Source organism: Euprymna scolopes, chromosome 45, assembly GCF_053919585.1.
Source record: "Euprymna scolopes isolate OS-2025 chromosome 45, ASM5391958v1, whole genome shotgun sequence".
Classification (NCBI taxonomy): Eukaryota; Metazoa; Mollusca; class Cephalopoda; order Sepiida; family Sepiolidae; genus Euprymna; species Euprymna scolopes.
Genome location: NC_136526.1, coordinates 49,787,411 through 49,807,203, shown reverse-complemented (window position 1 = coordinate 49,807,203; position 19,793 = coordinate 49,787,411). Strand labels below are relative to the sequence as shown.

General features: G+C 31.8%; 1 pseudogene; it reads right to left on the bottom strand.

The window, feature by feature from the left end:
• Nucleotides 1-9,242: 9,242 nt before the first annotated feature.
• LOC145269954 (U2 spliceosomal RNA) lies at nt 9,243-9,400 on the bottom strand (annotated as a pseudogene).
• Nucleotides 9,401-19,793: the final 10,393 nt, after the last annotated feature.

Genomic DNA, 19,793 nt, shown 5'->3' with positions numbered 1-19,793 from the left:
CGATTCCGATTCCAGGAAAATATTAGAAAACCTTTTACATTATCCTGCTTTCTATATGATAAAATTCAGAGTTCTATCTTTCTGGGGGTGGTTACTCAGAAATAATGGATTTTAATAAATTTAATTTCGTTTTACACAACAACTTGAGTTTTCTGCCATGTTTGGCAGTGCATACGCTGATACAAAAAGTGGCACAAATTAAAGTGTCATATAAAACACTGTAAACAGAAGAAATCTCTTACTAAGGAAGCTTACACAAGCAACAATGGATGAATACTTTATGTTAACAAACTTTTCTCTCTAGTATTTCGCGTTTGTAATCTGTTCTTTGTTAAATTACCTCGATATTAATAACTTCTTCAGTTTCGAAGGATTTCTTCAGTCACGAGAAGCTCCCAGCAATACATTTCCAACCAAGCAATATTATTTTTCCACGTGAATGATGTTCCTGAATTTTTGTATTATAAAAAATACACATCTCACAGCATCATTAATATATCCCAATCTTTTTTTATTTCGCCCACATGGGAAGACACCGCACATTCAAGAAGGGACGTGACTTGCACCTATAGCACACACAAAAATTATCCTTCCTGGTTAATAAGAATTGTTATTTTAAATGTTTGTAATTGTTCCCGAACCATAGCTATTTGCTTATGTATTTTTTTTCTTGCTAGAGAAAGGTGTTTTGACACATGCTCACGACTTTATCATGAATTCAGAAACCGGTCAGTACTCCATCTTCCGTCTACAGCTTTAAACAAAAAACGATTGATAAAATATATGATTTAAAAATTGAAAATGTAATTTTTCTGGCAAGTAGTATTTCAAGAACAAATAAAACTTTCTCTTTCATTGGTTGTAAACAGGAAATAGAAATACCTAAAATTATTTAAAACTGTAACAAAAAAGAATCTCGTAACATTTTGGCAAACTTCAAGAATTAGATGGAGTTATATTCCCTGCATCCTACGTTTTCGTTGCAAACATCAATACAGGTTTAAACCAGTCGATAAAGACATTATTTATCTATATATTACTGCCATAGTTCATCCAAAATATTAAGTAATGTGTTTGTAGGGTCATTTTTCTTTCTTCTTTTTTAATAGAATGGTGCTTGTGTTATTATAGTCTTTTTTTACTATTTCAAGCTGACTTTCCTTTGATTTTGTCTCATTTTTCAATCATGACCAAAATACCTGATTCATTCTAAGATGATTGTTGTTTGGATGGCTCTTCTTTATTGATATTTATATGTATATTTAGGCAGCAGTTTTTCTCTATGCCATATTTCATTACATAAAATAGACGTTTTTTTGTCTATTCATTGTTTTCAATCCTTTCCAACTTCCGACTGACAGTCGTCACTTCTCGTGGGCACTGGCTGATGTAATTGCAACGTTTATTATAAGTCCGAGTATTTTACAATCCTTCAGTTTTCATCATGGATAAATTAATCTAACTGGTTTTGAACAATTTATAATATTTTTTTAAGGATTGAAAAGTACTCAGACTTATAATAAATATAGCGATGAAATCAGCCAGTTCCCGCTAGAAATGAAGACTCTTATTACGAAGTTGGAAATGATTGAAAATACAATAGTAAAAAACGTCCATTTTATTTATTGATATTTATATATATATATATATATATATATATATATATATATATATACACACACACACACACACACATTCAGAAGTTGGAAAGGATTGAAAATAAAATAGTAAAAGAAAAGTCCATTATATATATATATATATATATATATATATATATATATATATATATATATATATACCATCATGAGTTAGAAATTCAGGAAAGTAATCAGACATTGCCATGGGCTCACAACAGTGTCTTGATAATGTTTCAACTCATTTCGGCAGATACTTGTGAAAACCAAAGTAGACACTGGTTCCTGAAGGTTACTGTGTACAGTGTCAAAATATTCTCGTTTAATGACTATTTTTACCCTTTTATTGCCTATTAATAATTTTAAAGCTCAATATTATCAGTTGCATGACGAGTTTATTAATGACAATTACCTTGTTTTTCTTTTTAAGTTATAGTTAACATTTTTTTTACTATATGCCGTACACGTGTTTCCTAATTGTGGCACATGATATCTTTTAAAGCAAGATATTTGCATTTTTTCTGCACATCTAAGCCTAAAATATCAGCTGTATATTTTACTTTTGGACATTCTTCCCAGCTATGAAAAGCACATTTATCCAGGCAAAACTTTATTCCAATGTCTTTAAAAAAACATATAATAGCAGAAAAGTCTATATTTCATAAAGCAATGAGGGACTAAGACTAGATTAATTATCCCAATTGTATTGAGAGGAACGGATTATACAGGAGATAAACTTTTTCAAATCAGTTTTGTCTTGGGAAAATGTTTCATCAAATCAAAATAATCGAACGAGTATTTTTCAATCCTAAAAGTGTCATAGAAATGACAACAATTGTAGGTTCTTCAACACAGACCTAGAGTGTGTGGGCCACCTGACAATCAGTTGTAAGGTCTTGTTATAGGGACAGCTACTATATAATACGACATAATGAATGGTGTTAATCGCTACGATATGTAAGAAGTTGAATATCGAATGAAAGCAGTGAGCTCTTTGGACCTATGCTAGAAAGAACAGTTGGAAATAAGTTACACACCATCCACCCATGCAAATTCTTTGCATACAGATGAAAACAAATCATGAAAGAAAACAAAATAAAATATTCTCCATGCATGATTAATCATAAAAAAGTGACCTACAACTAATTATTTACTTTTTTGAGTTTATTATACAATTAATGAATGATACGTACAAGTATTGCACTACATTTTTATAAGAGTAAAAACGAAAGGAAATAATAGAACATGTACTTGCAACTAGAGGGATATGAAAAACTGTACATCTAAAGTCACATTGTAAATTATGTAAATATTTTATGAGAATGTGCTTCTTTAGCATTAGAAAATTAGATTTGTCTGAAGAGGAAGAGCTACATATTTTACTGAAATGTAGTTTCTATTGAGTATGTGGTTCACTTTGCTTTGCTTCAACATTGTGTATCTATGGAAAATGTAATCGATAATACTCTAAGAATGTATGTTTGTTTGCCATGTGTACATATGCAAAATATTTGATTTATTTTAAAAAGTATACAAAAATAAGAAATTATCTAGTTTTTTTTCAAGTATGTGTTCATGTGTGTTGCAATGTACGTTGTTTCTTAAAGAGTTGTCGCAAATTATGCAGGATTATTCTTTCTCTGTTTTTTATAAATTTTCTCATCAGTTTGTTTAAGCTGGAAATAGGGCTTCCAGCCAGATGTAAAACATTCATCTACTGACTCATATATTCCAACCGAAAGATCTTTTTAAAGTTCTTATTACCTTTAGAATTTTTTACTCTCCTTTGCACTTAGTTCACTGACTATATTTCCAAGATAGTTGTTGAAATACTGTTTTCTACAGTTTAGTTGTTTGTATAATTATGGAAACACTCGAGATCTTCCTTAGATTCCAGTTTCTTTGTAACAGACAAACTTGGTATTTCGTCATATTATCCCTTTCAGTTTTGTTTTACCAAACATCATGGGAAAACTACCTTCTATTTTCGTAGCTTCTTTCTCATTCTTGTCGCATATTACCCCATCAGATTCTTTAGCTCCAATTTTTAGGTTCAAAACCCTAGAGACTTAATACTCATAGTAAATAGTGTATGACTTATTTGCAATTGTTCTTTCTGGTGAATCTTCCCAGGACTTGCTGCTACATTTGATATTCAACATTTTACTAATTGTTCAATGGAGATTATTACGCATTCTTCACGTTTTTCACAAAGGAAGTTTTTGGTCTATTTTGTCGACTTCTTTGTAAAGCAGTCATTCTATTAATTCTTGGTCAGTTTTATGATGGAAGTGTGTCTGCTAGCTCTTGTTTCCTATGTTGAAAATTTTGAAGTGCGATTCTGGAAACTCATCAAATATTGTCTGGTGCTATTGAATGCCACACGATGCTGATGACTTGTCTGGTCCTTTTGTTGTAAAAGAAGATCACTCTTCACAAGAATATGGCTTCTCTCTTTTTTTTAAATTTTCTTCCTTTGAAGATTGTAATTCTGAGTATGGAGCAGCCAACCCAGCTGGCAACATTGCCCTGCTTTTTGTTGAAACCAACCGAGAGCTCTTTTTAGTATCCTCGCTGTTCACTTAAGTGAAATTGTCTGGACCTCTTTTGCTCTTGGTCCACCAGAAATATTAGTTAGGAAGAACTTCAGGTTCAGTATGTATTCGCATATCTCATAGCATACTGTGTTTCATTCTACAGAATAAGCTTTTTACAAACAATCCCAGAACTTTCTACAGGAATCTAATAAGAGAAGAAATTAAAATCCGAGATCCCCCATGTAAACAGGAATTAGACGAGTACATGAGACCCTTATTTGAAAAAGAGGAAGTACATAACGAAGAGACCCAGTTGATCGAGGATATTATCAATGCAAATAAAAACAAAAGAGAAATGCCAGCGCCAGAAATAACGCCAGATAAAATAAGATCAAAACTGGAAAGAGCTTCAAATCACAAGAAACCTGGCATCAACAACATATCTAACTTCTGGTTGAAACGGCTAATAGCATTGCATGATCATTATAGCAGATGTTTCATCAGACTGTTAAAACCTTATGAAGCGCCACCATCATGTCTATTAAAAAAGCGATACAAGCTTAATAGTTAAAGCCACAGAAACCAAATACCCCAGCAAATATCGCCCAATATGCTGCATAACCATGATTACAAGCTATTCACTGGATTAATAGCTGACAGCATATATGAACATCTTTCATCCGGAGATTATCTTGAGGAGGAACAAACAGGACGTAGGAAAAACTGCCTGGGCACCAAAGATCAATTGCTCATCAATAAGACCATTTTGGAAGATTGCAGGAAAAGAAAAAGAAATCTAAATATGGCATGGATATATTGTCAGAAAGCATTTGATAGTGTAACCCAGTCGTTGATACTAAAATTCCTCGAATTATACAAAATCCACCCGACCATACGAAAAAGTATAACTGCCCAAATGAAGGAGTTGCAAACATCCATTACCTTAAACACTAGCGGGGGAATGATATCGATTCCAAATATAAAAATAAAAAAGGAATCTTCCAAGGAGACAGCTTATCTCCTCTACTATTTTGCTTAGCAATTGATCCTCTAAGTAAGCTTCTAAAGAACTGCCAAGGTGCTTATAATCTAAGCTACAGCCGCCAAAGAGAATCCTCCAAGGTAATAAACCGTTTATTTTTCATGGATGATCTTAAGCTGTATGCTAGCTCGGATAAGGATTTAGATCATCTACTAAAAATTGTGCACATTTTTTCCCATGACATAAAAATGAAGCTCGGGCTGGATAAGTGTGCTAAGTGTATTCTGAAAGCTGTCAAGAAGATATCTACTTAAAACATTCAGCACAATGAAAATAGTGAAATCAGAGAACTGGATGAACAGGAAACATACAAATACCTCGGCATTGATGAAAATGAGTCCATCCAGCATTCCAAGATGAGAGAGAAACAAAGCCAAGAATATTTACGCCGGGTAAGAAAAATCTGCAAAACTGAAATCACAAACAAGAACAAAGTTACAGCAATTAACCAACTTGCCATGCCAGTATAAACTTATAGTTTTGGCATTATTGACTGGCCTCAGAAAGACATAAATTGGCTTGACACAAAGACAAGGAAAATGTTAACCTTGTACCGAGTTATTCATCGAAATCAGTGCATGCCTCGTTTGTATCTACCCAGGCGAGGAGGTATGGGATTCTCGGAAGTCAATCATCAACACAGAGCCACAATCGTCAGCATAGGTCAGTACATAAGTTCCTGTAACACCAAGCTGATGAAAATTAAAGACCATTATGAGAACCGAGCAAGTAGTACAACATCTATAATACAACTTCCCACTCATTTTGGAAAGGATTGCCTTACAAATGATGTAGAGAACACAAACAAGCCTGCCACTGACATAGCCCAGAAAAGTCGGAAAAAATACACTAGCCAGTCCCATAGTGTTAAAACAGAAAAATGGATCAACCATAAACGGGCAAAATACCTACTGACTGAATTATCCCAAAAATATATCAATATGGATGGTTCCCTGGACTGGCTCAAAAGAGGATCCCTCAATTACGACCAATAGAGGTTGATATTGGCTGCACAAGACGAGGGCCTCATGACAAACGCCTTCAAAAAGATGAGTGGTCTAAGCAACAATCATAAATTCAGGTTCTATAGCACAGAGGTTGAGAGTGTGGGCCACCTGATTTCTAGTTTCAAAGTCCTACTTGGAGATGGTTATTATACAGATCGCCATAACGGAGTTTGAAAATACCTTCACTGGAAAATATGTAAGAAACTCAATATTCAGTGTAGTAAAAAATCCTGGAAAACTATACCCGAACGTACAGTAGGGAATGACTATATAATACCTACTGGTGCATAGCTAGAAAATGCAGCTGTTAAACCAGATATAGTGATTTGGGACAGAGCAAACAAAAAAGCGACCATAATAGAGGTCAGTGTAACCAATGATACAGGGCTTAACAGAGCTGAGAGGGAAAAGATAACATAGTATCAGGGACTTATGTATGATATGAAACGAAATTGGAAATTAAAAGACGTTTCAATTATACCAGTCATCATAGGAGCAACTGGACTTATGAAAAAGAACTTTAAAAATTACATAGCAAGCATAGCCGGTGAACCAAGTGCAAGTGAAATACAAACGATTTCACTGAAAGGGACGGCTAGAATCCTGAAAAGACCTCTTGGTTGGACTCACTAAAATAGGGGTAAATGTCAGATACCTGGTTGGATGTCCCCTCCCCTAGAAGAAAAAGGTTAAGAAAAATGAACAAAAACAGGATGAGCCACGAATTACACAAGGATATGGTTTCTTTCTGGTATGTGTTCGCATATGTTGCTACATATGTGATTTTTGTATATGCTGCAAGATACTTTCTTTATGTGTAAAAGAAGAGGTACATATTTAACAAGAATATGGTTTCTCTCCAGTATGTTTTCGCCTATGTTTCATCATACTTTGTTTCGTTGTAAAAACAGAGGCACATATTTCACAAGCATATGGCTTCTCTCCAGTATGTGTTCGCATATGTTTCAACATATTGCATTTCTGTGTAAAATAAGATCTACATACTTCACAAAAATATGGCTTCTCTCCAGTATGTATTCGAATATGCTGCAACATACTTTGTTTCATTGTAAAAGAAGAGCCACATACTTGACAAGAATATGGTTTTTCTCCAGTATGTGTTCGCATGTGTTTCAACATGCTTTCTTTCTGTGCAAAAGTAGAGCCACATACTTCACAGGAATATGGTTTCTCTCCAGTATGTGTTCGCATATGTTGCAACATATTTTGTTTATGTGTAAAAGAAGAGCCACATATTTCACAAGAATATGGCTTCTCTCCAGTGTGTGTTCGCATGTGTTGCAACATACTTTGTTTCGTTGTAAAAGACGAACCACATACTTCACAAGAATATGGTTTCTCTCCAGTATGTGTTCGCATGTGTTTCAACATACTTTGCTTTGTTGTAAAAGAAGAGCCACATACTTCACAAGAATATGGTTTCTCTCCAGTATGAGTTCGCATATGTTGCAACATGTTTGCTTTCCTTGCAAATGAAGATCCACATATTTCACAAGGATATGGTTTCTCTCCAGTATGTGTTCGCACGTGTTGCAACATATTTTGTTTTGTTGTAAAAGAAGAGCTACATACTTCGCAAGAATAAGGTATCTCTCCAGTGTGTTTTCGCATATGCTGCAACATATTTTGTTTCTGTGTAAAAGAAGAGCCACATATTTCACAAGAATATGGCTTCTCTCCAGTGTGTGTTCGCATGTGTTTTAACATATTTTGTTTCGTGGTAAAAGACGAACCACATACTTCACAAGAATATGGTTTCTCTCCAGTATGTGTCCGCATGTGTTTCAACATTTTTTGCTTTGTTATAAAAGAAGAGCCACATACTTCACAAGAATATGGTTTCTCTCCAGTATGAGTTCGCGTATGTTGCAACATGTTTGCTTTCCTTGCAAATGAAGATCCACATATTTCACAAGGATATGGTTTCTCTCCAGTATGTGTTCGCATATGTTGCAACATACTTTGTTTTGTTGTAAAAGAAGAGCCACATATTTCACAAGGATATGGTTTCTCTCCAGTATGTGTTCGCATATGTTGCAACATACTTTGTTTTGTTGTAAAAGAAGAGCCACACACTTCACAAGAATATGGTTTCTCTCCAGTGTGTGTTCGCATATGTTGCAACATACTTTGTTTTGTTGTAAAAGAAGAGCCACATATTTCACAAGAATATTGTTTCTCTCCAGTGTGTGTTTGCATGTGTTGCATAATATTTTTTCTCTTAAAAAAAAACAAGGATATATGTATAACATATATAGTTTCTCTCATGCATGCATACACATGTCTGGCAATATATTTACTTATTTGTACAAGAATATGGTTTGCATATAAATTTTTCTTATTTGCTACAAAGAACAATATATTCTGAAGTATTGGATTTCAAGCTTATTTTAAAACATGTATTATTTGATATTATTTTAGTACAGTTTATGTGAGAAATTGAATACACTTAACAAGGAAACGTTTTCTTCAATATATCATAAGATGTAATTTGACGAAAGGAAACACATATTATTCACATTGATTAGAGGATTTAGAGAAAATTTTTTAAATATATTTTGTAATGCAGTTCCATGTTTCATGTAAATCCATTCAAATCCAATAATATTCGTTGTTCTCATAAATGAATGATATCCTGCAAAATAGCAATGAATTAAAAGATAAGTTTCAAGAAAAGATAATAATTTCATACATATTCTGCAAAATCAATACAATTAAAAACTATTTTTAAATGCACCATCACATTTTATAAGAAATAAATATACTCCTGTCTGTAGCCATTTTGTGAGTAAATATATCTCTGCAATATTCGTACCATTTAATTGCAGATTTACACAAAATTGCATTTGAAGTAACTGCAGATGTTACCGATATTTGGCATACAAAATAAAAAATATGATAATAATACTAACAAACTAAGATGTGACCCTTAAAAAAGGTCCCACACCTTATTGAAAATGGTACCTATTTACTATGCCTCCCCACGGGACAGAGTTAGACACCAGGGTCGTTTTTTAATGTGGAGAAAAGGTACAAAAATGAAAATTGTCTCAGTCGTGAAGAATCTCTCCTCCACTGAAAAAGAACAAGAAATAGAAATGCAGCATCACAAGAACAGATACTACACTTTGATCTTGACCAAAAGGCCAAGAATGCAATGGAAAATGATTTTATTAATTCTTTAGCTTTACAATATTGTTCAGCAGATTCCTTGAAACAATTTTTAATAAATCAGATCATGGGGATTCTGATGAAGTAGCCATTATAAGAACTTCATAGTGCTAATAACACAAAAATTGTTGGGAAATGTTAGGTCATGTGGCGTCTCATGAATACCTGTTTCTTGGAAAGAGAGTGTGTGTGTGTGTGTGTCGGGTTGGATGGGGGTAACATTTACAAAAATACTATTTAATTTAATTTAAAACATCTCTGAAAAAGTCGTAATTCACAAAATAGTGACGGGGGAGCAGACCGAACTTCTCCCCCAAATAAAAAAAGAATCGCCAAATAATAAATATAAAAACTAATAATCAAAGGGAGATGAGGGCATTAGGGGAATAATAATAATAATAATAATAATAATAATAATAGTAATAATAGACGCCTATAAATATTTGGGAGCTCAGGAAGCAGACACCATCAAGTCAACAGAAATGAAAGAAAGAATTGGAAAGGAATACATCAGAAGATCAAGAAAAACCCCTGGAAACAAAATTATATCGCAGAAACCTATTAAAAGGTATAAATATCTGAGCACTATCACTAATAAGATATTCTGGACCGTTCATAGGATGGACTACAGAAGAACTGAGACAGCTCAATCAGAACACCAGGAAATTCATGACCATGCACAATGCACTACACCCAAAGGAGGATGTTGATCGACTCTATGTGAAAAAGAAAAATGGCGGGAGAGGGCTGGTTTGTATAGAAGACTGTGTGTGAATTGCACAAACAAAAACAACTAGAAACATACATGATTGTGCAGAGACAAAGAATAAGACAAAACAAGAACAATGGGAAGAGAAACAGCGACATGAAAGATTCATAAGAATGACAAAAGATGAGACTAACAAAAACACTTGGACATGGATGAGAAAAGAACACATTAACTTAAAAACTGAATATCTAATAACTGCAGTACAAGCTAACTCAATAAAAACAAACCACATTAAAGCAAAAATCAACAAAACACAAGAAAACAGCAAATGCAGATTGTGTAGATTCAGAGACAAAATGATAAACCATATAGTAAGTGAATGCAGCAAACTGGCCCAATAGGAATACAAAACTGGGCACAACCAAGTGACGTGTGCAGTATACTGGGAATTAAGCAAACAACTGCATCGTGAATGCACAGACAAGTGGTACAAGTATAAGCTGGCAAAGTACTTGAAAATGAAAATCACAAATCCTATGGGACATGGCCATACAAAGAGATAAACCCATTCAAGCAAGAGAGCCAGATGTCATAATAATTAACAGGAAAGAGAAGTCCTATCAAATCATGGAATTTGCTGTTTCAGCTGAGCAGAGGGTGAATATCAAAGAAAAGGATAAACTGGGCAATTACACAGAGCTAGCCAGAAAGCTGAAAGGAATATGGATGATGAAGAAAATCAAGATAATACCTATGGGAGAATTTGGAATCAGAGGAATGAATGGAAAGATACAATGAATAACAATAATGAAAACAGTTGAAATATTAAGGAAAACCCTTGCATCTGGAGATTAATACACATGAGTCTCATGCGCAGGCCGGACAAACTGCTGCAGAGGCAAAACATGAAGAAGCATTACATGGAACCTAGTACATTGAAGCTGCATATCTATAAGTTGTCTACCCCTCCCTTATCCCTTCCCATTGCCTCACCCCCCCAATGAGTGATGTCAAATAGTTAAGAAAGGTCAAGGTGGAAGGTAAAACCAACAAACAAGCACTGCCCAGACCTCTGCTTGACTATATTGAAGAGAACTGGGACCCTGAGGAGGCTTATTGCCACTCAGATTTCAGTGGAGACCAATGGCCGCTGCCAGCAAATCAATGGCAACCAGCTGTTGCGATAATGCAAATATATTTGCTAATGTTATCGAAAGAGGTGAAGAGAACTGGAAATCTGGGGAGACTTGTTGTAACCCAGCTTCCAGGGAACACCACAGGTTATTTTTAAGGAGAGATCTTTGATGACCTTCTGAAAGCTCATTGTGAGCCAATAATTATGATGGCGATGGTGGTGGTGGTTAAAAGTAAATCAAATAATGATGGGTGCGAGGGCAGACTTAAATTTTCCAAAATTAAAAAAAAAATCACAAATTATTAATAATAATAATAATAATAATAATAATAATAATAATAATAGTGGGGGAGGGGGGTGTAGAATGAAGGATTCAACGTCAAATGCAAGTTCAAGAAATGGGGGATAAATTTACTAGAATATTGTATGTGTAATTGAACCCCTTTCAAATCTTTTTTTCATTTAATTTTTATAATCTGATAGCTTAGCGTTCAATCGATATTAATCCACAGAAATAGTTGAAAGAAGAAAGGAACACATTGTATGGGGGCGTGAATGTTTAGCAGTGTCAGAAAACGCAATTAACAATCCGTGATAAAAAATTGACTAATTTGACATCCTAACTTTCGAAGCTTACAACTACTTGAAAAATGTAATTCAAACCCTAATTGTTTTTTTTTTACTTAAAGGAGCAAAGACTAACTTTTAAAAAAATATATATAACTGGTTTAATAGCAAATTATGCAATATTTTTTTAAAAATCAGTTTTCTTTTTAGAAGATTTAAAGAAAATCAACGAATTTTAACGTATTCTGATAAAATATGTATATATATACATTCCAAAAATCACTTACCTATAAAAAACAACTATTCAATGGGTTCTTCCATTCTTCATTGTTAAGAATTTATCCATATTCATATTTTATATTCCATGTCCTTTTTAAATAAAATACTTTTTTATGCATGGATTAAAAAAACGCACTATCAGATGTTTTTCACAATTGAAATAAAGGGAGACACATGTCTGCTTTTCTTCTAATTGAAATTAATGTCTCTTTCTATTGCATGATGCAAACGAAAGTTACTAAATATAGGCCACCATAGTTGAAAATAATCCCATTTCACTCATCAGTTTTTGCCGATAAAAAAAACAGTCAAGCAATTTTTTATTTTTTTAATTCTCTTAAAGAAATACATGAGTTTTTTTATTTAATATATTTTTCTTCTTTATCGAGTGAATTTTTTTAAATATCTAGAAAAAACATTGAATGAAATAGAAAAAAATGTTGTAATTCTACGAAATTTTCTGAACAATATAACAAGATTGTAAGGTTTCACTTAAAAAAAAATTCAACGTAATTTAAAAAAGGTTTGTAACTTTGGACTTTTCAGGAAAATTTGCAAATAAATGTTCTATTTCTGTTTTAAATTAGCTTATTTTATTTATTGATCTTTTAGCTTCAGTTTATGATATATAAATTTGAGGTGAGAAATTAATTATCTTCATTTTAATAGAAATTTCAAAATGGGGGGGGTGAATTTAAAAAAAACGACTGTCTATAATATTATATTCAATTAATTGGAAAGAACATAAAATGTCACATTGAAACTGAAAATATCTTAAAAATTGAACCAATAGAAAAATTTGGATAGATTTTTAAAGTGAAAAAATTGAAAAAAATTTACCTCGTAAAATTCAATTGATTTCATGTGTATAAAAATGGCTGCATGCACGTGTGCAGGAACTTTGTAAACACTGTTTAAAAAAAAATATTTCTATTATTTGTTAAACAACTTTAATAGTTTATTTTGGAAACATATTCCATAAAGAAAATAAACAACCCACTTTAAAAAGAGGAATTACGAGTTTTTTATATTTTATGAGCAGTTTTGTGTTAGGTGTGTCAAAAATTCCCAAAAAATTCTGATACACCTAGTGAATGTTAACGTGAACTGAGAATAGTTACAAAATACATCCTATGTGAAGAACGGCTTTCTAAATAATGTTATTATTTTAGCGTGCAAGTCAAATAGTGCATAAGTACCAAAAAATCTATTAACTTATAAGATTTTCAAATGTTCTGAACTTCAGGTGAATTTTTATTCATACATTTTTCATAAAATATATTTAGGGAAATATTTTTTTATTCAACATTTTTCTTAAAAACAAAACAAAGATATTTGTAAAGCCGTTTACTTGTAATATTAACATTTTGTTTGATTCGAATATAATTTCTATTTAAGTAATTAATATACAATATACATATGGCAAGTGAAATGATTCTATTTCATATTGAAACTTTAAAATCTTTCTTAACGCAAATAGATCACAAATAAGTAGATAAATCAAATTTTTTTATCATTATTAATTTTCCATTTGTATTGTATTTAAATGAATTTAATTGTTAAGTAAGACATTCTTTTAAAATACAATATTACATATAATGAAATACATGATTGGATATTTTAATGAGAAAACAACGTAACATTTTTCTAAATGCTAAATATGACGACTCTTTCCACCCTCGAAAAATCCTTAAAAATTACCACTTTTAAAGGATTTTTGGGGCGTAGGAAATTAAAGCAAACCAGTAGTCTCTAAGCTATGAAGAAATGTTAGTTTAGATAATAATTTAACGTAAAGTGAGAACCCACTTGATGTACACATTTTGGGGTGGGAAAGCCAGCTCTCTTTCCACCAACAGCCGCCACAACACCTATCATCCGACCACCCCCACCACCACCACATGTAAGCAGAATTTTTGTGAAATATTAAACGATTCTTTTGCTCGGTTAATGTTGGAAAGTTACGGAAACGGTTCTTCTGATCGGTTGATGCCGGCACGTTACTCACGTTAAAACGGTTAATTAAGCTGCAGAAACGCCTGTTAAAATCTATACAAGTTCTATAATTGAATACCCCCCTACAAAAAAAAAAACGAAAAACATAAACGGGTAGCCCCCTCCACTCCCTCCAAAAAAAATGGGTGCATTTCTTCATATCTTGTAAACTACTTGTTTGCTTGAATTTGAAATTCATTAGTGTAATTTTAAAGGATTTTCCAAGGTTGTAAAAAAAGTACCCCCCAACCCATCCTAAAAAACGTGGCCATAAAATGGGTTCTCATTTTAGGTTAAATTATTATAGAAAAGTGATCCCCCGCTTTTTAAAACTAACATTTCTTCATATCTTGGAAACAACTCTTCTGCCGTAATTTAAAAAGTTATTTTCATTTTCAGCGCCTCCGAAAACTTATAAAACTTGTAATTTTAAAGCATTATTCGAGGTGGGAAAGATTTTTCATATTTACCTTCTAAACATAATATTGTTTTATGGAAGGCTAAAAAGTTTGATAAAATGATTAACATTAAATAAATAAGTTTGGAGTTCGATTGAAATATTAATGGAAATAAACTGAACATAAATGTCGTTAAAAAGGGAATTATTTTTGGATTAATGAATGAAATTTAAAAGTGTGTGTTTTCGCTAAAATCAAATGGAACAAAAACATTAACAAAGTAATTGAAGGAATTGATACTTACTCTGAATCAAATACACATAATTTGTTTGCCTTAAACAAACAAAAAAAACGAAGGCTAAAACATATGATTTGAAAAATTAAAATTATTTTTTTTTGGTGGAAAGTCGTATTTAAAGAATCTTTGAATAAACAAAAGCTTTCCTTTCCGTCGATTGAAAGTCGGAAATAGATTTTTTTTTTTAATTATCTCCCCTTCTGTATTCGATTTCGCTCTTCTTTCTCTTTTTTTCTTGGGGGGAGGGGGGATAACTAAGTAGTCGTTTAAACCAAATTTGATTTCCATGTAAACAATCACCTTTAAGAGAACGACTTCTACAAGTTTTAGGATATGTTGAAACCGATTATCGCATTTAAATTTTTTGCAAAAAAATAACTTTTCGGATACTAGGCAATATATTTCCGGTAATCCTTAAGATTCGTTTTCTTTTGTTTACAAAGCCATTTGGCCGAAGTGACGTGCGTGTGCGACATATTTTCAGCTACGGATGACCAAAAATGTATTGAATGAACTTTTTTTTTTTTTTAAAGTTTTATTCAAACAGTCTGGTTTTGAACTTAATGGACTTTATTATTATTATTATTTATTTATTAACTGTTTTAATTTTTGTCAAACAAAAATAGAACTTTTATAATGAAATCTGTATTATGAACTGTTTTCCAAACATCGAAATTTTAAAATTAAAGTTAGTTTTATAGGCACTTCCAAAATGTTGTGTACTACGTCATCAAACTAAACAAAAAGCACGGCGTCATCAGTTCGTGTGTTATTGTAATTTCTATGAAAGAGCATTATTACTATAAAATTTGTTTGCAAATGACGTTATTTTACTATCGTTATTATTTTAGAACGGTAAAATAAGTGCATAAGTTCACAAAAATATAATTTCTCATATATTACGAAAAACAACTAGTCCGTGTTAATGATTTTAATATATAAGAAAAAAGCTCGCAAAGAATTCAAAATGTATACATTAAATGATAAATTTATCAGACATTTCTGAATAAATAAAATATACAATAAAAAAAAAACAATAAAAATGTATAAAAAATAATATAAGACTTACTTACCTTTTGTAAAGCAAATAGATTTTTAATAACGAACTGGACTGACGATAAAATTAATTTTAACCTGTTCTGTTGATACATGTATCTACAAATGCTTGTGCTTACAGGATTCCGTATATTTTTGAAAAGAAGCACAAATTTTGATTTCAACCTCTGTCATTTTAAATAATCAAATCGAAACGAATTTTTTTTTTTGTCGATTTTTCTTTTGCAATTTTTATTATCTCAAGAGTCATATATTATATTATATGAATATATTTTTTATTATTATTGGAAACCTGTTATATAAAAAAAATCGGTTTTAAACTTCATATCGCGTAATATTTGAATTTAATATCATGGATCAAGTAAAGAATAGATACCCTGTAGCAGACGACGCCGCCTGGCGGCGACAAGCGCGCATTTCAACTAACACAGGTGATTCGACCTTGACATTGGCACAAGCACATGTCGTCGGTTGTTTGTAAAAACGTCAAATAGCAAACATGCTCGAATACTCGCCAGCAATTTATATATATATATATAGTGTTATAATGGAATAAATCCAGAGGAAATCCGGGTATGAGAGCTCAATGTGGTAACCAGAGCAATAAGATAAAAATTATAACACGGAAATTACATAATTGTCGATGCAATAATTTATTTCAACCTTATGGTATTTTCAAGCATCTAAATCAGACAATTACATTTTTTATACTGAAAAAAAAGAAAAGAAAAGATCGGGCTTCGACCCTCAAAAAACCAAAGGTGGTGGTAGTAGCAATCAACTTAATACATTTTATAGAGAGGGTGGTAGGGATTTAAAAAAATAAAAATTAAAAATAACAAATAAAAATATTAGATTAGACACTTATAAGCGGCAGCTCGATGTAACCATAGATACACACACACACACTCACACACACACACACACACACGCAACACATACACATACACACACACACACACGCCTCTAAGATGTACGTTCTGACATGTAAATGCCTTGACACGCGTTTACTAACCTAGGAAGAAAGGGGCGAAAGTATACGGATATATAGTGAAAGAAATAGAACAGCGCGTAATGGAAAAAAGAAGAAAAAAAGAGGAAGAAAAGAAGAGGAGACAGTGATCTAATGTTAACTGTCATATTAGTCTAGAAACTCTGAGAAAAGTAAGGGAAATAAACTGGATGTTTGTACACGCGTCCTATAGTTAATTGAGTCATGGAAAGTAGGTCTATTAAAAGATAAATAAATCAATAAAAAAAAAATAAATAAAAAAATAAATAAATAAAAGTAAGAAACTAAAAATAAAAAGAATATTATATATAAACTTTTAAAACTATGTGTATGTCATTATGTAAAAATTAGTTAGAAATAAATATTATCTTATAATTCATTTAAATATTGTATTTGTAATATAATACTATGAATTTAAAAACTTGAGTCTTATGTATTTAATATTTTATATATTTTCATGTAAATAATTTTATTGGTTATTATAGCGGTCGTTGTAATTAATATTTCAATTCTTAATTGATTAAGAAGTGGGAAAATGTAATATTGGCCGCCCCCAATTCGATAGGACGTATCTAGTTTCGGTTAATATATATTTTTATTCACTCCGTACAACAAAATTATTCTCATGCACGCATAAAGAAATAAGTAAAATAATTATATTTTTGTGTTGATTTGTATCAAATCTAATAATATCTAGTTTTAGTATTTGGTCTTTTTGACTTAACTCAGTTTAATAACTAATGCATTATCTACAGAGAAAAATTATTATCTTAAGGCTATCTCATTTATTTATAAGTAATTTGGATAAACCAGGTACTTCGGGAAAAAAAAATATATGCCTAACTTAGATTTCGGACAACAAATCGTAGAGTAGTTATTATCGAGTATATACCGGACAACACTATAATTGCCAGTGGGGTGGGGTAGGATGGTTTATCGTAACTAATCTAGTGGTGTTAGATTCGGTGTCTTTACCATTATAGAATTCTCTGTTCGTCGGATCTAGAGTTATTGGTTATTTTAAATTTACATTTATGTCTACATCTGGCCATCAGTTCATCTCGTTTGTTTAGGAGATTACTGTGTTGGTACTTCAGGGTTCTTATTTTTTCCTCGAGGCATAAACTGCATCTCTGCCTAAAGCCGTTTGGAACGTCCGAATGACATAGGATTGACCATGAAATCACTGGGGATCGATTCTCATTTTTTAATAACCACCATTGTTTAGCTAACTCGGTTTTATTCTTAAGTTCTGGGTTATTGAAAGAATGTTTGTGGTCATAAAAACGTTGTTTCCAGCTTCCGGCGGAGATACCGAAGTAAACTTTTTTGTCCCTGTTATTATCTTCTTGGTGGATCGTGGCCTTATAAACCACGCACTCAACTTTACAATTACCGTCCAGTGGGCAGTTATTTTTCACTTGGCAGTTACATTTGTCTACTGTAGCCTCATTTCTATTAGAGTTGTTTAATATTTTATTATTATGAGTGCTAATTATTCTGTCCATGTTTTTAGTGCACGAGTAACTTATTTTAATTGTTTGTCTATTAAATATCTTCCTAAGTGGATTATTTATGGTAAAATGTTTATCTATTAGGTTCAAAAATACTTTCCCTATGTTTATGTTGGATAGTTGACAGTAAGGGGGATTAAACCATATTATTTTCCGGCCTCTGTTCTTAGATTTATTTTTGTTTTTATTTTCCTTCTTAATATATGTGAGTTTTTCACTGCACCCGCTTATCTCTAGTGCTCTATTGTATAATTTTTTATTTGCTTCAAAAATGTCTTTGTTAGCCGAAAGTTTATTAATCCTAGTGTTAACCGTTTTAGGTATTTGTTTAATTATGCAACTTGGATGGTTAGATCTAGTATTAATATAAGAAGGTGTGTTATTATCTTTATTGAACGGCTTGCATATCCCCTTTCTTAAGTTTAGAGTTATGTCTAGATAATTAACTTCTTTACAATTTGGGGTAATATCTATTTTAAATCCTAGGTATTTGAAGGCTCTTACTAATTTTTTATGTATTTTCGATACCATGGGGCCGTCACTATTAGGGATAACAATTAGTCGATCATCCCTGTATAATCCCACTAAGTTAGGCTCTATAATTCTGCTAATAGTGTACATTCTGCTAATAGTGTTTTTTCTTGTTTGTTTGTTTTTTCGAGATATTTTTTTTCACCATTTATCATTTTGAAATTTTATTCAACAATGAAATGATAAAAAAAAAACTTTTCGTTAAATATATTTAAAAAAATTATTATAAAATATCTATAAAGTCTATTTTTTATGCCTGTAAAAGTTTGTTGAAAGTTCAAATAAAGTTTATAATTTAATCGAAAAAAAACACCTCGTCTTTCTTTCTTTTTTTTTAAATAAAACTAACTTTAATTTTTAAATTTTTATGTTTGAAAAAAAAATCCATAATATATATTTCATTATAAAAGTTCTATTTTTGTTTGATAAAAAGAATAAAACAGTTAATAAATACAAAAAACAACAACAAAAAACAGTCCATTAAGTTCAAATAAAGACTTTTTGAATAAAACTTATATAAAAAAGGTTAATTCTATACGGCTTGAGCTATTTTTTTTTCTTTGTACGTTTTTAATACAATTCAATATTTATTTACAGTGCGATGTATGTCGGTGGTCAGTGAAGGTGAAATCCTTCTAGGCCGAGGCAATTTTTATGCATAATAAAACCACAAGTATAAACAATCAAGATTTAAAAAATATATTATTGGTAAATGTTTCGTTTAGGTCCACCTCCACAATTTTCTTTAAAATGACGACATCTTTAGGTTTTCGACTATGCTGAATACGAAAATCGCATTGAAATGTTGCAGAGATAAGTAGTTATCAAGATAGAAAAAAATGCATTATGCACGGTAATTTTGGCGGATTATTCGGCAGTTAAAAGGA